At 39.7% G+C, this 21,890-nt stretch overlaps 1 long non-coding RNA gene and 1 other non-coding gene across 2 annotated transcripts in view; one reads left to right on the top strand and one right to left on the bottom strand.

Annotated features, from left to right (window-relative positions):
• The window catches only part of LOC134799485 (uncharacterized), a 386,600-nt gene extending 380,831 nt beyond the window's left edge, over positions 1-5,769 (bottom strand). The window contains exon 1 of the long non-coding RNA XR_010145417.1: positions 5,259-5,769. This is a non-coding gene — a long non-coding RNA (uncharacterized LOC134799485). The remainder of the gene's footprint in view (positions 1-5,258) is intronic.
• Positions 5,770-19,963: 14,194 nt separating this feature from the next.
• Positions 19,964-20,035, top strand: Trnat-cgu (transfer RNA threonine (anticodon CGU)). The gene has a single exon. It is a non-coding gene; the product is annotated as a tRNA-Thr (tRNA).
• The last annotated feature ends 1,855 nt before the right edge of the window (positions 20,036-21,890 follow it).

Here is a 21,890-nt window from a genome sequence, read left to right as displayed (position 1 = left end):
TTATAAAATTATTTTTATACAGTATGTATCTGAACGATAAGCAATTACTTACCTACGAACCCGTTAATGTTTAGGTCATACTGAGCAACTTTTACTCCGAAATCGCGAAAAAAAATTGACTCTCCCATAGGAAATTTCAACATCAGACCAGCAAAATGTATGAAACATCAATTTTTTTTTCCGCGTTTTCGGGGTTGGTCCCATACTAAAAGTTGCTCAGTATGACCTAAACATTAACAGGTTTGAGTAATTACTTTTCGTTCAGATACATACTGTATAGTAGCTATCACGTAAAAGTGTATCTAGAAAATATATTGGTAGGTAGCAGTGGCGGCGCGTCAAACATATCCATAGGCAAGCCGGGGCTAATTTGGCTTACATATTTCCTTTACAACTCTGCTCAAACGTCCAAAAACAGGCAAGCCGGTGGGAATCGGCTTTTATGGACGCGCCGCCACTGGTAGGTAGTTTATATAGAAATGTAACATTTAAGTTTATTTAGAAATGTAAAAATAGGGTAAAAACATACTACTTCAATTATGTATTTTTGAATTATGCTCAACCAAAATAGACTCTAAGGACCTGTAATAGGGACCATCATTCGACCCGCGAGGTACAGTTGAATGTTTTACTAGTATTCATATTTCATATAGCATTTTGGTTCCTCGTTGAACTAGTATAAGTTGACCTCTAGTTTCATAGTGACTGAAGTAATTGGAGGTCAAAATAGTGCGTCTGTGTCAGTTCACTTCATAGGATTACATCGTGAATAGTAACCAGTTTTCTCGTGACGTTATTTTGCAAAAAAAAAAGTAACACTTAACTTAAGGTACCTATATGTTAAGACTATTTTAAAGGAAAAACAGAAAAAGTGCATAATATTCAAAAACGAGAAATAAAATAAAAAAACCGGGCAAGTGCGAGTCGGACTCGCGCAAGAAGGGTTCCGTACCATAATGAAAAAAAAACGGAAAAAAAATGCAAAAAAAAAAACGGTCACCCATCCAAGTACTGAGTACTGACCACGCCCGACGTTGCTTAACTTTGGTCAAAAATCACGTTTGTTGTATGGGAGCCCCATTTAAATCTTTCTTTTATTTTATTCTGTTTTTAGTATTTGTTGTTATAGCGGCAACAGAAATACATCATCTGTGAAAATTTCAACTGTCTAGCTATCACGGTTCGTGAGATACAGCCTGGTGACAGACAGACGGACGGACGGACAGACGGACGGACGGACGAACGGACGGACGGACGGACGGACGGACGGACGGACGGACGGACAGCGAAGTCTTAGTAATAGGGTCCCGTTTTACCTTTTGGGTACGGAACCCTAAAAATACCTATAAATAATAAAAATGAAATACATTGCAAGTACCTAATATGTATTTATTTTCCCAAAAAATATCTTATACGTGTTTATTTGGTATCGCTGGTTAAATTTTTTTTATTGTTGTTGGTTGTTGACATAGTAAGGGGAAGATGAAAATGCTGTCGACACAACAATATCTACTTTATACTCTTATAAAAGGCAACACGCATGTGACACCCTGGGAGCGTGCATTGTTATCAGTGTCTAATCACTTGGACCGTATGCAAGCTTGGTTTAAATTATGTATATCTAAAAATTTACTACAATCGCTCAAAGATACCAAATATTAAATCACTGTTTTGATTTGACATTGTTTTCCCCAGCTGTTTTTAAATCTTGACAGGTATAAATCCGAAAATGGCCGCCGCTGCGTTCAAAAACGCGATCGCGCCATTTCAAAGACGTGTCCGACGTTCGTTCGGGATCGCGGGTAGCTTGACTCCGTCATGGCTCGCTACAACTCGTGAAATTTCCCCACTCGAGCCGCTGGCTCGAGCGGCCTGAGATCTCGAGCCGTCTCGGGCCGGGTCGAGCCAACTCGAGCCAGAAGTTGGCGGAATACCCGCCTACGCCGGGCGCCTTTCGCTCACGTGTATCTCACACAGAGCAATGCTGAGAGTGCCTCTGGTTTCGACCTATTCTTTTGATATTAGATGGTCATATAGGTACCTGCGTTGGCTAAGTATATAATACTTAGTATATGATTCTAATAAAGCTACTAAGCGTTAACTAACTATGACCACTGAGCTAATATCGAAAACGATATACAAACAATATTAACAACTAAGACCAAAGTCCAATTACTTATTTAATATAATAACATTAAGTAGGTGTAATAAGTGTATTTTGGTTGAGGACCAGAGAGACATAAAAAGTTATGGCTTATCCTTTGATACTTTTAGGTTATAAAGTTGATCCACGAATTAATGAATCGAGAATAGAGTTTACTTATTATGTCAATTCCATTAACTTTTCCATGTCTCAACTAATACTTATAGTTACTTAGTGTCGTAGTTAATAGTTATGTAGTCATCCTAATCAGTCGTAGCACTTGATTAGTTCTAAAAACGACATCAACGCAAAAAGACTACGAAGCAATCGACGTCATCGACCCATAGCTAGTTTGTTAGTGCACGACACCTTGCACTTTGTGACTATGCGCTGAAACTTGGCACAGTTGATTCTTAGCTGGTAATGAGCAGATACAGACCGGGAGACCTCGAGAGCCATGTCTCATTTAGTGGGGGGGGAGGGGGGGAAGTTCGACGCCGCCGCGCTTCACTTGGAGCAACATTTCTCTAAAACTGTACCTATTAGGGCATGTGATATATCATTTTCGGTTAAATTAAGGATGAGGAATTTTTTTTTGGAACCAAAACAATGCACTTTCTAACAAAAAAAAAACATAAAGTAGAAAAGACAAAAAAACGTATCTTGGATTTTTTCATAATTACCAATTTTTTTTTTTAAGTGTAGTAGGAATCTGAAAACAAAAAATATAGTTGTAAAGCTACACTTATTACGTTTAAGAAAATATATAAGTTTATTATACAAAACTGTTGATAAATGGGAGATAAAAAATAATATTAAGCGTGGGCCAGAGTGATCTCAATACAAAATATTATTAATGTGGGAAAGTTACTTATAATTTGTTCTATAATCGTTTAATTTTTTAGTTTTTCGTAAATAACTCGTAAACGGTAGCCCACAGCAAAAAAATATCTTTTACGTAAATAATCTGTTTCAGATTTCTTATAAAATAAGTGCTCCTTTTTTTCGCTAAGATCAATATTTAAAAAAATATTGAAGGGAGAAAATAAATACTAAGGTCCTCTTTTTTAGTCATTCGTAAATAACTCGTAAAGGATGTCCAATAGCAAAAAATATTTTAACACAAGAATAATTAGCATAAAATTTCCTACAAAAAAGGTTATTCAAACTTTTTCGCTAGGATCAATATTTAAAAAGGGGACCTTAGAATTTATTTTCTCTCTTTAATATCGTTTTTAATATTGATCCTAGCGAAAAAGTTCAAATGACCTTTTTTGTAGGAAATTTTATGTAAATTATTCATGTACTAAAAATTTTTTTGCTATTGGCCTTCGTTTACGAGTTATTTACGAATGACTAAAAAAGGGGACCTAAGTATTTATTTTCTCCCTTCAATATTTTTTTTTAATATTGATGGTAGCGAAAAACAGTAGTACTTATTTTATAAGAAATCTGAAACAGATTATTTACATAAAAGATATTTTTTGCTGTGGGCTACCGTTTACGAGTTATTTACGAAAAACAAGAAAAATAAACGATTGTAGAACAAATTATAAGTAACTTTCCCACATTCATAATATTTTGTATTGAGATCACTCTGACCCACGCTTAATATTATTTTTTATCTCCCATTTATCAACAGTTTTGTATATTAAACTATATATTTTCTTAAACGTAATAAGTGTAGCTTTACGACTGTATTTTTTGTTTTCAGATTCCTGCTACACTTTAAAAAAAAATTGGTAATTATGAAAAAATCAAAAATACGTTTTTTAGTCTTTTCTACTTTATGCTTTTTTTTTGTTAGAAAGTGCATTGTTTTTGTTCCAAAACTAGATTCCTTATCCTTAATTTATCCGAAAATGATATATTACATTCCCTAATAGGTATAGTTTTAGAGAAATGTTGCTCCAAGTGAAGCGCGGCGGCGTCGAACTTCCCCCCCTCCCCCCCACTAAATGAGACATGGCTCTCGAGGTCTCCCGGTCTGTATCTGCTCATGACCAGCTAAGAATCAACTGTGCCAAGTTTCAGCGCATAGTCTCAAAGTGCAAGGTCCCCATACAACGGTGTGCAGTAACAAAGCAGCTACCAATCGATCTGAATTCTGTAATGAGCGCGTTACAGTCCAAAACTAATGGCCCATGAACCCAACAAGCATGAAAGGAAAATCTGAAAACATATTACATTACTCTGTGCCGCGCGGAGGCGAGCGGCCGCTAGGTGGCGCACATAGCTCGCTATTCACAGTGTATATTATTTACCAGCGTATATATGTATGTCGTTATATAAGTGAACAGAAAGCTACGTTGGGTCGACGCGCGGCAACGGGGGAGGCGCGGCGCGAGGGGAGGAGGGCGACCGACCCACGCACACTAACCCCGCCCGCGCACACATAGACGCGCCGCCGCGTCCGTGTATCGAGCGAGCGAGCGCCAGCCGACCGACTCGGCGTATTCTTATTATTATGAAAGGAGAAACGCTTTTTGTAGGGCAAGAACTAAATTGTAGTATTACGGCTGCCGATAATAAAGATGGTAAACGCATTTCAGTCTGAAGTTTGCGCGTTAGCTCATAGATGTCGCGCTTCCTATCGCGGTTCAGGCTTTTCCGCGTAGTATGAAACAATACCGGAGTGAAAATATGGACAAAGCGCGCAATGACAAAAGCTATCGTGGAATTTGCTAATGTGCGACTTAAGCTTAGGTATTGTTAATTAAATGGCTGGATGTGTGGTGGCGATGATATCACTGCCATAGTTCTAGACATAAGTCGTAATCGGGGAAAATAGGTAATTTACAGGAGAGCTTACTTTAGTGCGTTGGTTGATCTAATGATTACACGGTATGTAGGTACTTTGTCTATTATCTTGTGTTGTGTACTTAGGGTATTTCTTTGGTACACGTAGTAATATTGGAAATGTATGGTAATTCGACGACCGGTCTGGCCTAGTGGGTAGTGACCCTGCCTATGAAGCCGATGGTCCCGGGTTCGAATCCTGGTAAGGGCATTTATTTGTATGATGATACAGATATTTGTTCCCGAGTCATGGTTGTTTTCTATGTATTTAAGTATTTATATATTATATATATCGTTGTCTGAGTACCCACAACACAAGCCTTCTTGAGCTTACTGTGGGGCTTAGTCAATTTGTGTAAAAATGTCCTATAATATTTATTATTATTATTATTATTTGTATGTCTTTCCCATCACGGAACAATGGTGTTCCGGACCTTTGGGAGGCGTGCGCGGAGCCGAAGCCAACACGTAGAGGCCCTTTTGACACTTTAATGAAATGTAAGGGGTACACCGAGCGGAGGCTGCCCTTGCCCGTGTCATGGGACGCACGCAGAGGCAGCACCCGCCAGGGTGTAAGGACTATTGAGAGTTGATGGAATCTAAAATGAACTAGGTTATTGGGTGAAAGCGATGGACTAAGAACTGAGCTATGGGGTAAAAAACCGGACGCCTGCCTAATAAAACGGTATGCAATTTTATTTCCGGCAGACGGTGACTCGCCCTCACAAGATGGGCCCCCACAAAAAGCGACATCTAGGATGGCTCAAGGGCAACACCGGTGTGAGCGGCTCAGGGGTGTCGAGAGGTGTGCGCCGCTTTCTACCCAGTGGCTGTTATTATTATTATTATTATTATTATAGAAGCTTCTAATGCGACCAGCGGGCTCAGCACGGTTCCATTTTTATCGACTAAGTATCACTATGCGCGTCCCTTTCGCACTTACATACTTGTTAGAACGTGACAGGCATGGTGACAAGGGATAAAAACGCGACCGTGCTAAGCCCGCAGGTCTTATTGTTACTGGTTCGTATTTTGATCTTCCAAAATGCCTTTCTAATAGGTACGTTAATATTACTCGGAACAAAACATCATATTTACCGAAATTCTTTTGTTGTCGGTCAAATATCGGTCGGTGGTAGATTTTGGTTATTTCCAATTTGTTCACTAACCCCTTTCTTCAGTAAAATTTTGCCTGAGGCCTGATTTACTAAAGTGTTGTTTTATCCGTTTGTTACAAATACATAAGTCAAAATGACAGAAAGAGCCGACAAACGATCTAGAGCTAATAGGGAATATTAGGCAAAGCTCTGCGTAGGTGGCACCTTTGTGGCACATACAGTAAACAAACCACATTGACACATGGCCTACCGCGAAACAAGAAAATCGAAATTTCGTTATCTAATCTCTCTATAACTCTTGCATATTCGAGCGATAAAGAGGCAGATAACTAAATTTCGATTTTCGCGTTTACCGGTAGGCCCTTGTTAACAAACCGCCTTGATGCATCAATGTCATATTTTATTGTCTGTGAAAACTTGTCAAAAAACAGTTTAAAGCACAGTATGTATAAGTTAATCTATGAATTTACTGAGTCGGTAGTGCTGCACTCTGGCGGCAGAACATTGCAGTAATATCCCCTATTCAGGCCAGTATCGCGTTTATGAATAACGCCATTACCTACGGCTCGGCCACGACATTAAGCGACTTGCGACGGCGGCAGCGATAACCATAGGTTGGAGCAAGACAGCGGTCGGACCTTTCGTTCCCACCTTTCCCACCGAGCCGTTAAGGTCCCTGTACATATTGGCCAGCGAGAGCCAGTCTAAGGGACGCATTTATGCGTTAGAGGGAGCAAGTGATATTGCTATCTCATTCTACCGCATGGCTGCGTCCCTTGGACTGGCCATCAGCGTTGGCCCAATATGTACAGGGGCCTTAAGACTATGGTTCTCAGCAATAGAGTTCAATTTCTCGAAATACAAGAAGGTACAGTCAGCAGCAGAAGTTGCTAACCGGGCGAGGTGTTCAAAATTACCTGGACACGCTCTTCTCTTAACAATAAAGTCGCGTCAAGATCATTTTGAACACCTCGCCCGCTTAGCAACTTCTGCTGCTGTACTTACATTCGGGTAAATCCAAATACTTAAAATTGTCAGGTAATTCTGAAAGTGGACTCTAATTTGATGGAATTAAGGGTGATTTTCGGAGTTACGTGACATTCTGAAGTATTTGGGATTCCCCGAATACACCTTGCTGGAAACTAGGTATAGGTAAACTGGCGTGGGGCTATTTGGAACAAACGAGTAGACGAACCGCCTGATGGCTAGCGATTACCGTTGCCCATGGACACCTGAAAACAATACCAGAGGGGTTGTAAGTGCGCTGTCGACTTTTAAGATGGGAGTACGCTCTTTTCTCTCTCTTTTCTGAGGATATTTGGAACTAAATTGAGTTTTGAGGCTAAATACAATACCTAGTTAAAATTCATACAGTTTTTATGGTTAATTACACGCGCCGCCATGTTATTTTTACTGTATGTGGGGTTATTATTTGGTATGGGAACCATATGCTTTGCGTTTAAATAGGTACAGTCACCATCACACATATCGGAGCGGACGAGGTGCTCAAAAATATCTAAACACGCACTTACTCTAAACCAGGCGGCTTAGCACGGTCGCGTTTTTATCCCTTGTCACCATGCCTGTCACGTTCTAACAAGTATGTAAGTGCGAAAGGGACGCGTATAGTGATAGTCGATAAAAATGGAACCGTGCTGAGCCCGCAGGGTCTCCAAACTTTTTTACCTGAGGGCCATATTGCGCCTCAGAATTTTCGCGCGGGCCACCGTCGGCGCCGAGGGGGGGTGGGTGTATCTGGGGTTGCTGCTGTTAGGGCTGAACACCTGGAGCCTGGCTCCCGCGGGCCGGATTGGACCGCTGTCGGCGGGCCGGATTGGAACGCTTCGCGGGCCGGATTTGGCCCGCGGGCCGGGTTTTGGAGAGCCCTGCTCTAAACCATAGAAGGTAGGATCGTATAGAAGTGGTATACGCGTGCGTCCGTGAGGGACAAAACATACGCAAATGTGACACTGTGATTGGTCGAATTTATTTGTTGCCCACCATTATCCATACAAAAAAAATGATGGGGAACAAAAAATATGTGAGACTGTGATAAGGACAAACAATAATAGCGCTTTCTCTGCTACTCCTACTGAAAGATACATAAGACTATCCCGTTCTGTCAGTTATCCCCACCACTCATGCCCAATCCAGTTTAATACTAGATTCATGCTCTAAACTAAAGCATTGACAATAGAGGCGTGTTTAGATATTTGTGAGCATCTTGGCCGCTCCGATATATCTGATGGCGACTGTACATATACTGCCGTATTCGAACTTCAAGATATTCACAAGAGACGACACGTACTAGATCCATTCTAGATACGTTATAGTTTAGATTTCAACTAGTTCTCTTTTGCAGCTCAATTCGGGCAACCAGTGTCACTTTTACGTCAGATAGTGTTAGATATCTATTAAATGTGAATTGGATCTCTAAGTCATATCTTGTGGAAACGTTCAAGAGTATCTCCAGAATCGCATAATTGTTAAATTTGACAGGTTAGATCTTAAACATATCGTTATCGTATCTTGGTGACGTCTAAAAGATATCTAGTAGATGTCTATTTCAAAATCAGAATCGGGCCCATAGTTACTGTATTTCTATGTTGTTTATATTTTAGCAAATTAAGTTTATTAGTTATATAATTTAGTATTACTAATTCTAGCAGGTAAGTGTTAATTTGATTTGAATTTCCTCACTATTTCGTAAGTTTCGTAGAAATTCATAGGTTGTGGTCTAATGTTCTGATTAAAAAATATTTATAAATTATAGAGTCAGGCCAAGAAAAGTCTGCAGCGGTTTTGATAGCACACGCAGTGCAAGTGTTATTTATACGTCATAATTTCATAGAAGATTGACGTTTAAAATAACACTTGCACTGCGTGTGCTATCAAAATCGCTGCAGACTTTTCTCGGTCTTACTCTACCTATACGTACATACATATTTATTTGAATAGGTAAAGAGGGAAAATTAATTCTTTGTTTCAAATTAGTTTTTGTTATGAAATATGGTCATTGCGCTAGTTTTCGTCCGGCTCTAGTAAATTTGAATATAAACCTTCATTGCTGCACAAATTTGGACTTATTACAATTCTTAATATCTAAATACTTAATATCTTAATACCACATATTTGCGGCGTTTGCGGTAGAGACCTTTTGAGACCATGCACGTTCGACATGTTGCCTCTCTGTGACACTTACGTACGAATTTACAAGTGCGACAGAGAGGCAACACGTTGAATGGTTCGCGGTTGGCCCTCAGGTGCCTTGACATTGGCAAATTTGTGCCAACTTAAATTGTATGGCCACACCGCCATTTAATCAAAAGAGAAGACTTTAAATCTAAACACAAACAAAATAAAGATGATATTAAAATAAAATAAAAAAAAATAAAAAAAGAGAAGAAGAAGAAGATTCGTTCGGAGTACTACGACTTACGAGTATAATCGTTCTAGAACGGTGTTATCTGGCGTTCCGAACCGAAATTAGGCCAACGTGGGTATCTTCGGAAGCCGGTGTTGCTCGAAGTGGGTATCTGTTTATTGGCGGTGTGTGTGCCAGTGGCGCCCGCCTGGCGGCTATGGACTCTGCTATTTGACAGTTGACAGGAGTGCAATAGTATGAAAATTTCACGAATCTCAAAAGGAAATACCGTAAAAGCACCCAACTATTGTCCAATACTGCAACTATGTTCCAAAGATTTGATACGTAATTAACGGAAAAATATAAAAACCCAAAAATGCGCGTTTTCCCAGAAACCTAGCTAGATCGATTTTTCGCCCCCTAAAACCCCCATATAACAAGTTTCATCGAAATCGTTAGAGCCATTTCCGAGATCCCCGAAATATATACAAATATACGTCTACCACCAGTTTTGACATTGACATAACGCTCACGTCTACGTAATTTACTTTCTGAACATCTCGCTTGCACTAATATGCGAGTAGGAGCGAGATGCATAGAAAGTAAGTTACGTAGACGTGAGCGTAGGTAATATTGTCAATGTCAAAACTGGTGGTAGACGTACTGCTTTATATACTTAAATAAATATACCTACAAGAATTGCTCGTTTAAATGTATTTATTTAGGTATAAGATAACGATGTTCTTTTCAGTTTGTCTGAGTTTTTCTTCCAGTGGCCTAGCCGTGGGCGAACTCGCATCTGCGAGGCCTTTTTTCTTTCACTGTGCCCGAAGGGGCCTCGCGCGAGGCCCCCCTTGGGGCACGAGGCCGCGGGCGCGGCCAACTTCGCCCACGCCTAGCTACGCCACTGTTTTCTTCCATTCATGTAAACATTTTGCCTTAGAACTGCGTCATATATATAAGTAATTGTTTCACTTTAACGAAGATATTCGAGTTAATTTGGAACATTATCGAAGAAGTTAGAAGATTTTGGATTATAGTTTTGTAGTTTTACGGTACAATGTTATGTTTTGGTTTGAGAAAAGCAAAAAATCAATCTTCTTGTCAATTAAGAGCGCTATTACATTTCGGCGTTGAGCGAGTTTAGGTATTTTACGCGCTGCGGCAGGCCGTGCGAGCTCAGTACGCCGATCCCTTCTACCACACTCGCACTACAATGATGGATTAAACATTCTTGATCCTTCGCAAAGCATATTGAAATCAACCATAACAACACTAACTGTACTTAACTTTTAAAGTTCTAAAACTGTTATTTGGTAAGTACGAAAATACTAAATGCAGTGCAAATGTACATAGGGGCTGTTCATAAATTACGTCATCTATTTTTGACGATTTTTGACCCCCCCCTCCCCCCCCCCCACCCCCTACCCCTCAAATCATCCAAGAATCAAACTTCGGATGAATCTGTTTCCTCCTACGTCATGTTACCATCATCCGATGTCCAGACCCCTCCCCCCCCCCCCCACTCCTCCCATTTGAAACGACGTAATTTATGAATAGCCCCATACTCGTACTTATGAAGGTATATTACTCGAAAGAAATTATAGGTACCTACTCGCTTATTTACATATTTCGTCATTGCATTTGGTACCTATAGGTTGTAAAGTTTGTATCAACGAGGGTTTAAAAACGAACTGGTACTGAGGATCTGATGATGATTAAGGTGGTCACGGATACCAATCAACCATGTAGTAACATGATTAGGCTCGTTTGATTCGTCTCAACAAGATCTTTGACACTGAAGATACACAGGGTCTGATGATGGAGCTGGAAGGTGGCCACGGGTACCAGTCTATCATGTAACTAAACAACTTCGTGTTTGGGCTCGTTTGATTCGTCTCAACAAGATCTTTGACACAAGACAGTACTCAGGGTCTGATGATGGAGCTGGAAGGTACCATTACCAATCAACCATGCAACTAAACCACATCGTGTTTAGGATCGTTTGATTCGTCTCAACAAGATCTTTGACACTAGGTGATACTCAGAGTCTGATGATGGAGCTGGAAGGTGGTCACCGGTACCAATCAACCATGCAACTAAACCACTTCGTGTTTAGGCTCGTTTTATTCGTTTCAACAAGATCTTTGACACAAGATAGTACTCAGGGTCTGATGTTGGAGCCGGAAGGTGGTCACCGGTACCAATCAACCATGCAACTAAACCATTTCGTGTTTAGGCACGTTTTATTCATCTCAACAAGATCTTTGACACAAGGTAGTACTCAGGGTCAAACACGAAGTGGTTTAGTTGCATGGTTGATTGGTACCGGTGACCACCTTCCGGATCCATCATCAGACCCTGAGTACTATCTTGTGTCAAAGATCTTGTTGCGACAAATCAAACGAGCCCAAACACGAAGTGGTTCAGTTACATGGAAGACTGGTACCCGTGGCCACAGTCCAGCTCCATCATCAGACCCTGAGTACTAACTTGTGTCAAAGATCTTGTTGCGACGAATCGAACGAAGCCAAACACGAAGTGGTTTAGTTGCATGGTTGATTGGTACCGGTCACCACCTTCCGGATCCATCATCAGACCCTCAGTACTACCTTGTGTCAAAGATCTTGTTGCGACAAATCACACGAGCCCAAACACGAAGTGGTTCAGTTACATGGTAGACTGGTACCCGTGGCCACCTTCCAGCTCCATCATCAGATCCTGAGTACTATCTTTTGTCCAAGGTCTTGTTGAGACGAATCAAACGAGCCTAAACACGAAGTGGTTTAGTTGCATGGTTGATTGGTACCGGTGACCACCTTCCGGCTCCAACATCAGACCCTGAGTACTATCTTGTGTCAAAGATCTTATAGAAACGAATAAAACGAGCCTAAACACGAAGTGGTTTAGTGGCATGGTTGATTGGTACCGGTGACCACCTTCCGGCTCCATCATCAGACCCTGAGTACTATCTTGTGTCAAAGATCTTGTTGAGATGAATAAAACGAGCCTAAACACGAAGTGGTTTAGTTGCATGGTTGATTGGTACCGGTGACCACCTTCCGGCTCCATCATCAGACCCTGAGTACTATCTTGAGTCAAATAAATACATATAGAATGTCAGGTCGTTTCAAATATTTTTAATCCTGTCCGGTAGTTTATTAAACTGTACCATTATAAATTATAATACTATAAAAACAGTGCTAGGATCAAAGTCTCTCGTTGCGGTTTACACGCACACAGTATAGCGTTTTACACGGCGCCCGCCGCACACAATGATAAAAAACCTCGTCGTCGCCGTTGAAAATGTGCGGAGCCGACCGACACACGTCCTGCCTCTACAAGCTCTGCCGGGGCACTGAGCTGGCGCAGCGCGCGTCATCGGTAATATAGAGTAGTTTTCAAAAAATTGCCAAAAAATTATAGTAGAATTTCATAAACACTAATGTATACCAACAGTATAAGCAAACGTTGCAGATTGCTTGAGTATGAAAATGACTTCGATATTAAGTAGATTTTCGTAGGAATTGACACTTGTTTCGGAGAGAAAATCGAGTTCGTTTTACTTTGATTTTCTCTTTCTCAAAGGTATGTAGGAAAAATATAGTTTGATATGCCTAAAGTACAGGGTATTAGTAATACAAAATAGCCAGGTTTAGCAGAGTAAAATTCTCAACATTTCCAAATAAGAGCTCGCCATTCAGTGCTTCACGGGGTTTTTCGGAAACGACCATCAGAAAAAAAATCATTACTAATTTAATAAGTCCTTTTTCTAATATTCACAACGATATTTATAAAGATAAGAAGACGCTTTTACTGGAACAAGTACTCATTGTTTCTAATAATGAGCGCAAAGTCCTGAATTTCGTCGACTAGTATCATCAATTTTGCATTATTTCGACTTTTCTTGTAAGAGCGCTCTTAACAAAAAAAAATTCTAACTCCAGTACAACTTGAACTCAAGATCCGTAGCAACTAAAGGTGATATCATAGATATGAATAAACTGGTTTGTGCTTAATAAGCGATATGAATAAACATGGTTACGACAACCAGAATAACATGACCTCCAAGCGTTATTATAGTATTTTTCATACACCAGACCGTACCCATGTACGGTGACAGATGTCATCTCTTCTCTTGATCTCAGCACAGTTTTGCAAAATTTTTCATTTTACTTTTAAGGTTATAAATTGTATGGAGATGACATGTGTCACCGTACTCATGCTGTTTGAAAAATACTATGGAACTAAAAGGGCGTAGCCAAAAATATATTAAAACTTTTTTTGGACTAAATTATTTAAGCACTAAATTAGGTAAGTACATACATATATAAGTAGTTATGATGGATGTAAATGTCATATAACTACCTATGTGTCCGGCGCCACAGTCATGCACACAGCTACTGGTCCACTTAAGCCTTGGACCCACTCATGCTTATTCAAATCGCTTATACAGATAAACCAATTTATAATGATCTCCGATAATGTATAATAGATGTGAGTGTAGAGTCTAAGTTATACTGGATTTTAAACATTTTGCGAATTAGATTTTGCTTCTGTTCTCAAACCAAATGTCGTATATCGTTTTGAGAGCTCGATGTAGATACGACCTTTTGATCATTTTTGTTCGATCAGCGCGTGCGCGGTTTGAGTTCTCTTGCACCAATGTAGAGCTGAAAATTCATAACAACTACGCTTTAAGCCGGTTGCACATTGGACACCAACTCAATAGGACCTTAGGACCCCCTCCACAATTTACTTCAATAAGTACTAACATTACTAACATCCTCCTTTTTTGAAGTCGGTTAAAAATTAAAACGGAGTGAGTAACGCTTGACTACGGGATCCTGGCTCGTACCAGTCGTACCAATGAGTTTTTCGAAACTTATGTACTTACGGAATATAATTGATCACCACTAACAATTTTTGGTGAAGGAAAACATCGTAAGGAAACTTGCATACATCCGCGAAGAAGTTCAAAAAGTTAAGTCCACAACCCGCATTCTGCCAGCGTGCGGACTATAGCCCAAGCCCACTCGCGCATGAGTGGATGCCTGTGCCGTACAGAGGGACGTAAATAGATTAATAACTAGTGGCTCTGTGAGCTGTAGACCTCGCGAGCAGAGCTTGAAATAACATGGTGCTAAGAGCTTTAAATACACCGTGTTTTTTTTGATTTCCGTTAATTTCAAGGGTGCATTCCTGAGCTTAAATCAAGTAACTTTCTCAAAGACACCGATGTTCTAATTAAGTCCATTTCGGAGATAATCCATAATTTATTTTTTTACTATAAGGTCTCTACAAGCGTGTACACTTGCCTTAGGGCCGGCTTACATATTGATTAGTGTTTAGAATGAGTTCATACATTTGCTACTAAACTTAAAGTACAATCTCGGTCGATTGATATATGTACGAAATGACATTGATATGTCACAGATTTCAATTGTTTGGTTGAGTTAAATGTAATGCCCGTGTTACAACAACGCTATATGCTACATTTAATTACTTTTTAAACAAAAAAAAAAACCAAAAAAGAAAACAAAAAAAAATTTTTTTTTGAAAATTAACTATGCCATTTAGTTCTTATAAACGTACTTAACTATACCCCGAAGTTAACGGAATTCAATAATAACACGGTGTATAGTAAATTAAAGAAAAACAATACGAAATTTATGTGTAAAAAAATACAAAAAGTTATAATATCCCAGCATACAATTACTGGGGATCGAACCCAGACCCTCTGTGCAAACAGAAAAAGCGAACGTTTACAAACTGAGCCAAATAGTTCTTAGATGGGTTGACGAAATTTAGCTACTCCTTCTCAAATTAAAATTAGTTAAAATTAAATATCTAAATACCGCCTAAACCAGCGATAATTTTTTTCTGCATTTTTTGCTATTAACTCTGTAAACATGTTTCAAAAAGAAAAAAGTCTTATGATATCGATACGACTATTTGTTTAGGCGCCAGGTATCACGACTCCCCCATTTTTAAAAATTTCCAAAAACCGGATTGACAAAAAAATTTTATTTAGTCATAAAATTCGGTCACAAAATTTCACGAGAATCGGTTAAGAATTGCGACCTGTAGAGGAGAACATCCGGACATACGAAAGCAAAATGCCCGAGTCAAAACGTAGACCTTCGCTTCGCTTCGGTCAATTACAATTCAAAACCAAATTTGAATTGCTTACCTACCTTAAAAAAAAGAAAAAAAGTACTTGCAAAGTAAAATTCCCTAGAGCAGAAACGTATTACTTTCTGCACTCTTCATAGAACAAGAATGACCCACTTTCAGGGCAAGAGAAAAAATAATAATTTACAGACATGTAATTGTCCCAGCACGCCTTTCTTTTTATCGAGTCAAATAGGCCCCTATCTGTATTAAATTAAATAAACATTCAGAAGCTAAAAGTGACACCTCTTTGCTTTAAATTTTGTATTCAACTTAGCTTAGTCATTGACGTTTGACTTTTTAAACCACCAAAAATAGCATACCTAGCAGGTCGATATCAAGCCACAACCCAATTTAAGTCTTAAGTACGAGTAAATACAGTCCGTTTTTGAAGGGTGACACCTTTTGTCACCAAACTTGCTCGAATAAGTCGAATAACAAAGAAAATTGGAAAACTAATATTAACTAGCTAGAGGAACAAAACACATGAAATTAAGGCTTTTCGATCTCCATAATAGAGATTGCGAGCTATTTTAACTTCGTCTCGAGACAAAGAGATCCACATAAGTAAAAACAGGTATGAATTAACAATATATGTTGTAACATCATGACTTTAGTTGTCACTTCAGTCACTTGTTTGAGTATCAGAAAAAGACCATAATTATTTTCTAATTAGAAAAACGTCTAGTATGCAGAGTTGGCTAGAGATGGCGCTCCAAATGCCAAACTGAAGTCGGATCTAATTTATTTACGTAGCACGAAGTTGCACACCCCATCAAAGGAAAGAATGAAGACAATATAGCAACTAATAATCTTTAATAGAAAAGAAACTTGACAATTAAAGCAGTTTCGAATATATGCCATTAAAATTATTTATAATCATAGTGAATCATCATCACCATCACGATCTTACTCTCGTTGTCCTCGCTTTTTGTCACGGCTCATGGGAGTCAGTTTGTGTACCTACTTTTTTTAAGTACATATTATGAAAAACCATTTGTTTACATACAAGTTATAATAACGTTCATTTGTTTTGTAAAACGAATTTCTCAAATGGCATGAAACTTGGCCTGAACATTTAAGTACACAAAATACAAAAATACTAGCAAAAAGCAGAGCTTTGTAAGGGCTCGCGGAGTTTTTCTGCCTAAATGTACCGGACCGCGACTTTGATCCAGTCCGAGAGTTGTTCCATGTTCGATCGAGTGGGTACGTAATATATCCGTTAAGGACGCAGCTATAAGTGAGAGCAAGAAAGAAATATACTAACCGGACCCCGGTCGCTGTCCGGCACGACTGTCGGTTACAGCTTTTACTTTGTCCATTAAAAACGTCTCCAGACGACAAAATCAAATTGCCAATATCATCCACACGTAATATACAATTTTATAAGCGCTTATTTATTACATCCTACACGGTCGCCCGGTACTTTTTGTAAGGAAGCCAACTGGCTTCCCTACATAATGTTGGGTCAATGCGAGCTAGCCAATGTCCTTGAATTTATTTTTGCGTCCACACCACACAATTGAGCGAAATACTATCCCGCCTGGACACCTACTGGCGGTAATCACGCTGCTCCGCTATAATTTGCTCTCCTATGTAAGTGCTCATCAAGACGAGTGAGATGACCAAAACAGCGTTTGCCTATGTTGCACCAAACCTGAGTTCCAATAGGTACTGCCAGGGTTCAGCATCAGCTCTAGCTTTTGTATTACTCTCCTAAGTGCTCATCAAGACGAATCGGATGACCAGAATAGCGTGTGCCTATATTGCACCAAACCTGAGTTCCACTAGGTACTGCCAGGGTTCAGCATCAGCTCTAGCTTGGGTATTACTCTCCTAAGTGCTCACCAAGATGAATCGGATGACCAGAATAGCGTGTGCCTATATTGCACCAAACCTGAGTTCCAATAAGTACTCCCAGGGTTCAGCATCAGCTCTAGCTTGAGTATTACTCTCCTAAGTGCTCATCAAGACGAGTCGGATGACCAAAACAGCGTATGCCTATATTGCACCAAACCTGAGTTCCACTAGGTACTGCCAGGGTTCAGCATCAGCTCTATTTTGGGTACTGCTCTACTAAGTGATCATCATGACGAGTCGGATGTCCAAAACAGCGTATGCCTATATTGCACCAAACCTGAGTTCCACTAGGTACTGCCAGGGTTCAGCATCAGCTCTATCTTGGGTACTACTCTCCTAAGTGCTTATCAAGACGAGTCGGATGACCAAAACAGCGTATGCCTATATTGCACCAAACCTGAGTTCCACTAGGTACTGCCAGGGTTCAGCATCAGCTCTATTTTGGGTACTGCTCTACTAAGTGATCTTCATGACGAGTCGGATGTCCAAAACAGCGTATGTCTATGTTGCACCAAACCTGAGTACCACTAGGTACAGCCAGGGTTCAGCATCAGCTCTATCTTGGGTGCTGTGCTACTAGGCCGGTTTGATAAGTAACTTGGTTCGACCTGAAAACAAATGAGTTGTGGAATGTTGTGTACTTTATGAAACCAAGCTTTATGAAAAAATTGAAAAACTCACTCAGTTGAGATACTTATGGCTTCATCTAATTCTCGTACTTTTATTCTTCTGCCAGCTAAAACCATATCCTGAATTTCTATCGAACCAAGCTATTTCTCAAACCACTTTCGTACTCTCCTAAGTGCTCATCAAGATGAGTCGGATGACCAAAACAGCGTGTGCCTATGTTGCACCAAACCTGAGTTCCACTAGGCACTGCCAGGGTTCTGGGTTATTTTGTTGAACTGCACACCGACGTTGCAATTGGCGTGCAGTCGGCGTGCAGTTCCCATACAAGTTGCAGTCGGGTTGTAGTCCGTTTATTTATAATTTTAGCAGTTCCAAGCAATAGTACCACTAAAACTGTCCCCGAACTGAAAATACCCGATTTAAGGTTGCTAACACAACATGACTGATTAGGTCATCAGCGTCACAGAACATACGAGTAAATGAACCTCCGCAGTGAATAAAAGGTATACAGCAAGATTGAATGTTCCCGTATTCACAGAAACTAATTGCTAAATTGGGAATCAAACCGTGCGAAGCGAGATGGGTCAGAATCCAAAATTTAACCCACTTTTGTCATAATTGTTCTAACAGATGGCGCTAGTAGTAATACAAAGTGTTATTCCTTTATGATATTTTTTTAGGTTTATAAAATGATATTTTTATGTTTGATAACACATCTAGACATAAATTTAAATTACTATGTTAAATTTCAAACCTAACAGTGCGATAGTTTTTTCGTAAAGTGTACCACAAAAATGCATAGTTTGTCGAATAGTGATAGGGCTCGCTTCGCTCGCCCTAATAAAATAGGCCTGTTTGTGTAATGTTCAGGCCAAGTTTCATGCCATTTGAGAAATTCGTTTTGAATCTAATCCAAATACCATCCTGCATAGCCTAGTGCAGGTGTCATGGGCAATTTCTAAACTATTATCAAATTTTGAATATTTTTGAAAATGATAGTGTATTTCGATTGTAAGGGCGCCGGTTAGGTTCGTGTTACTCTAATATCAATCTGACATTAGAAGAAAAAGGAAATACGTTTATCGTTTGATTGCAAGAACTTGATGTTTGTGATAAGGCACGGTAGCGTGACGTACCACTTTCAACTGTCAATATTTATCGCCATCTATGATTGGCAGTATTGGCACGGATCCTTGGTCGTGAGGTCGATTGCAGGTAACGTCGCCGCGCACCTAATAAAATAAATTATTATTTATTTCGAGCCTAGGTATATGTGTCCCACCGCTGGACAAAGGCCTCCGCCCCTTCTTCCAACAGGGAGCTCTTCTTTTGATACCTGGCCAGTCTCTCAAAAAGGAGTCTAAGTTATCCCGTCGTTGCTGACAAGGTCTGCCGGATCCCCGGTTTGACCCACGGGGAACCCACTTTGTGGTTATTCTCCTCAAGTCATTCGGCATGCGGCAGACAAGACGAGCTCAGTCCCACTTTAACTTGTCCACTTTTCGAGATTATTCAAGCAAGCAAAGGTACTTAATCTTCAGATTCATTAAAATATAAATGGATGGGATTGATTACACTTCTTATCCAAGTTGATTCTGTGTTTGCAAACCTTAAGTATATTAAAATCATAAAATAATTCGATTTGTTCCCGAGTTGGATGCAGCGCCATTTCTCTCGCTATACCGTAATACGTATCCTTTAAGGTTCCGTCACACAGGCGGGGCGTGAGCGTTTTATATGTAAAAGCGGCGCGCCCCGCTCACGCGCCGCCCGCAATACGCGCCTGTGTGACGGAGCCTTTACTGGTAAAAGATTCGTATAAGAGGTGCAAGCACACACTGCTCGCCCTTAGAGTTAGTCAAAGGCGCCAAGGGCCGGGTGGTCTAGTGGTCAGAACGTTAGCCGCGTAGGCTGAATATGCGGGTTCGATTCCCGCCTCGGCCACCGGTGGACTTGGTCAGATTTTCTTTAGTGTATGATATATATTTCAATTTATAACCTTATATTATATTACAAATTACAAATATGATGAATGGCATTTCACTACCACATACAACATCGGCGTTGCGTCACTTTTTCACCTAAGTATATCTCAATGAATCAGTAATGAATTAGTGAATGTGAATGGATGTGAATAAATATAAAAAACCGACCAAGTGCGAGTCGGACTCACGCACGAAGGGTTCCGTACCATTACGCAAAAAACCGCAAATAAAAAATAGTCGTTTGTTGTATGGGAGCCCCACTTAAATATTTATTATATTCTGTTTTTAGTATTTCTTGTTATAGCGGCAACAGAAATACATCATCTGTGAAAACTTCAACTGCCTAGCTGTCACGGTTCATGAGATACAGCCTGGTGACAGACAGACGGACAGACAGACGGACAGACAGACAGACAGACGGACAGTGGAGTCTTAGTAATGGGCTCCCGTTTTTACCCTTTGGGTACGGAACCCTAAAAAGTGGCCTACGAGCTTTCAGTATCCCACTTCAAATCTAACCAAACCCCCGGGGTGGCGGACACCCTTCCAGCCAATTATTGTAATTATTTTCTGCGGTTATGCAGCGCCGAATTATAAAATGTATTTCGGGGTGAAATCAATAATGCTCTTACTATGAGTTAAAAATAGTATCTACACGATGAATAGGTACGCTAAGCTTTTTAGTTGACATATGACAATATTCTGATTAAGAATAATATTATATATACGTATAGGGTATTATACTGTATTTAAAATAAATTATTTTACACCATGCATGAAATAAAGCACCAGATAATTATTAGAAAAACTCAGATAGGAGTTATTTTTAAACACAAGTTCTATTTAATAAATCGGATAGAAATATAAAAAGTAGGTGAGTTGACCGTGACGTCATTTCATACATAGTCTAATAAAACATGATATTCTCTTCCCAGAGTGACACAAGCCTACATCACAATAACATTGCTACTTTATATAGCGCTATCGCATATTATCATATAGCGCTGTCGCATGATGACGTAGGCTTGCGTCAGTCACGTGGTCGGAAGAGAGTACAGTCAACAGCAATAATATGTTACACAATGAAGGCCGCAAAAATATATGACGCGCTCTTATTGTACTGCGAATAACATCGTGTCAGATATTTTTGCGGCCTTCGTTGTGTAACATGTTATACCATGTGTTTCATATAAATTCCATATTAGCAAATCGTTTTGACAGTTCTAAAAAAGAAACTGATTTGACTAGTAGGAAAATACCCTATTATACGTAGTTGACATTTGAAAAACGTAGTAAACGTAGGTAGTTGGTATTTTATACTTTTTCGCGCTTTATTTTTATTGCTTGTATATATACAAATTGACGTACAAAAGGGCCCCGTGTGGCCTAATTGGTAAATATATTATGTTTCAGTTTGAATTCGTATTAATTAATATTAGAAACGTGAATGTAGGTAACTCTGTCTGTTACGTACCTACATACCTGTCGTGTCAAAAAATAACTGCTGTCTATATTTCGTGCATGGTGTGAAATAATTTATTATCTTTATCATTTATCAATACTGTCACCATCCCTATTACGAGTAGGTAGCTTAGCATTTGACCATTACGTACACACAGTAAAGTATGTGGTGTCGCGTCAGCGCCATCTAGCGAACTTACTCGTATTTGACAACTCCAGTTTTCCAGCTTTTAATGTTTCACTGAATTTCAGACAAGCAGCACCACTACTGAAAAGAACTGTGAAGTTGATGAGTTTCCGAGTGGCTACTAAAGTTGTTATTTGTTATGCATTGTGGGGCTAAGTTGCAATTG

The sequence above is a fragment of the Cydia splendana genome, chromosome 18 (assembly GCF_910591565.1).
Source record: "Cydia splendana chromosome 18, ilCydSple1.2, whole genome shotgun sequence".
In the NCBI taxonomy this organism is placed as follows: domain Eukaryota; kingdom Metazoa; phylum Arthropoda; class Insecta; order Lepidoptera; family Tortricidae; genus Cydia; species Cydia splendana.
Note: the sequence above shows the minus strand (reverse complement) of the source record. Positions and strands in the feature narration are given on the sequence as shown.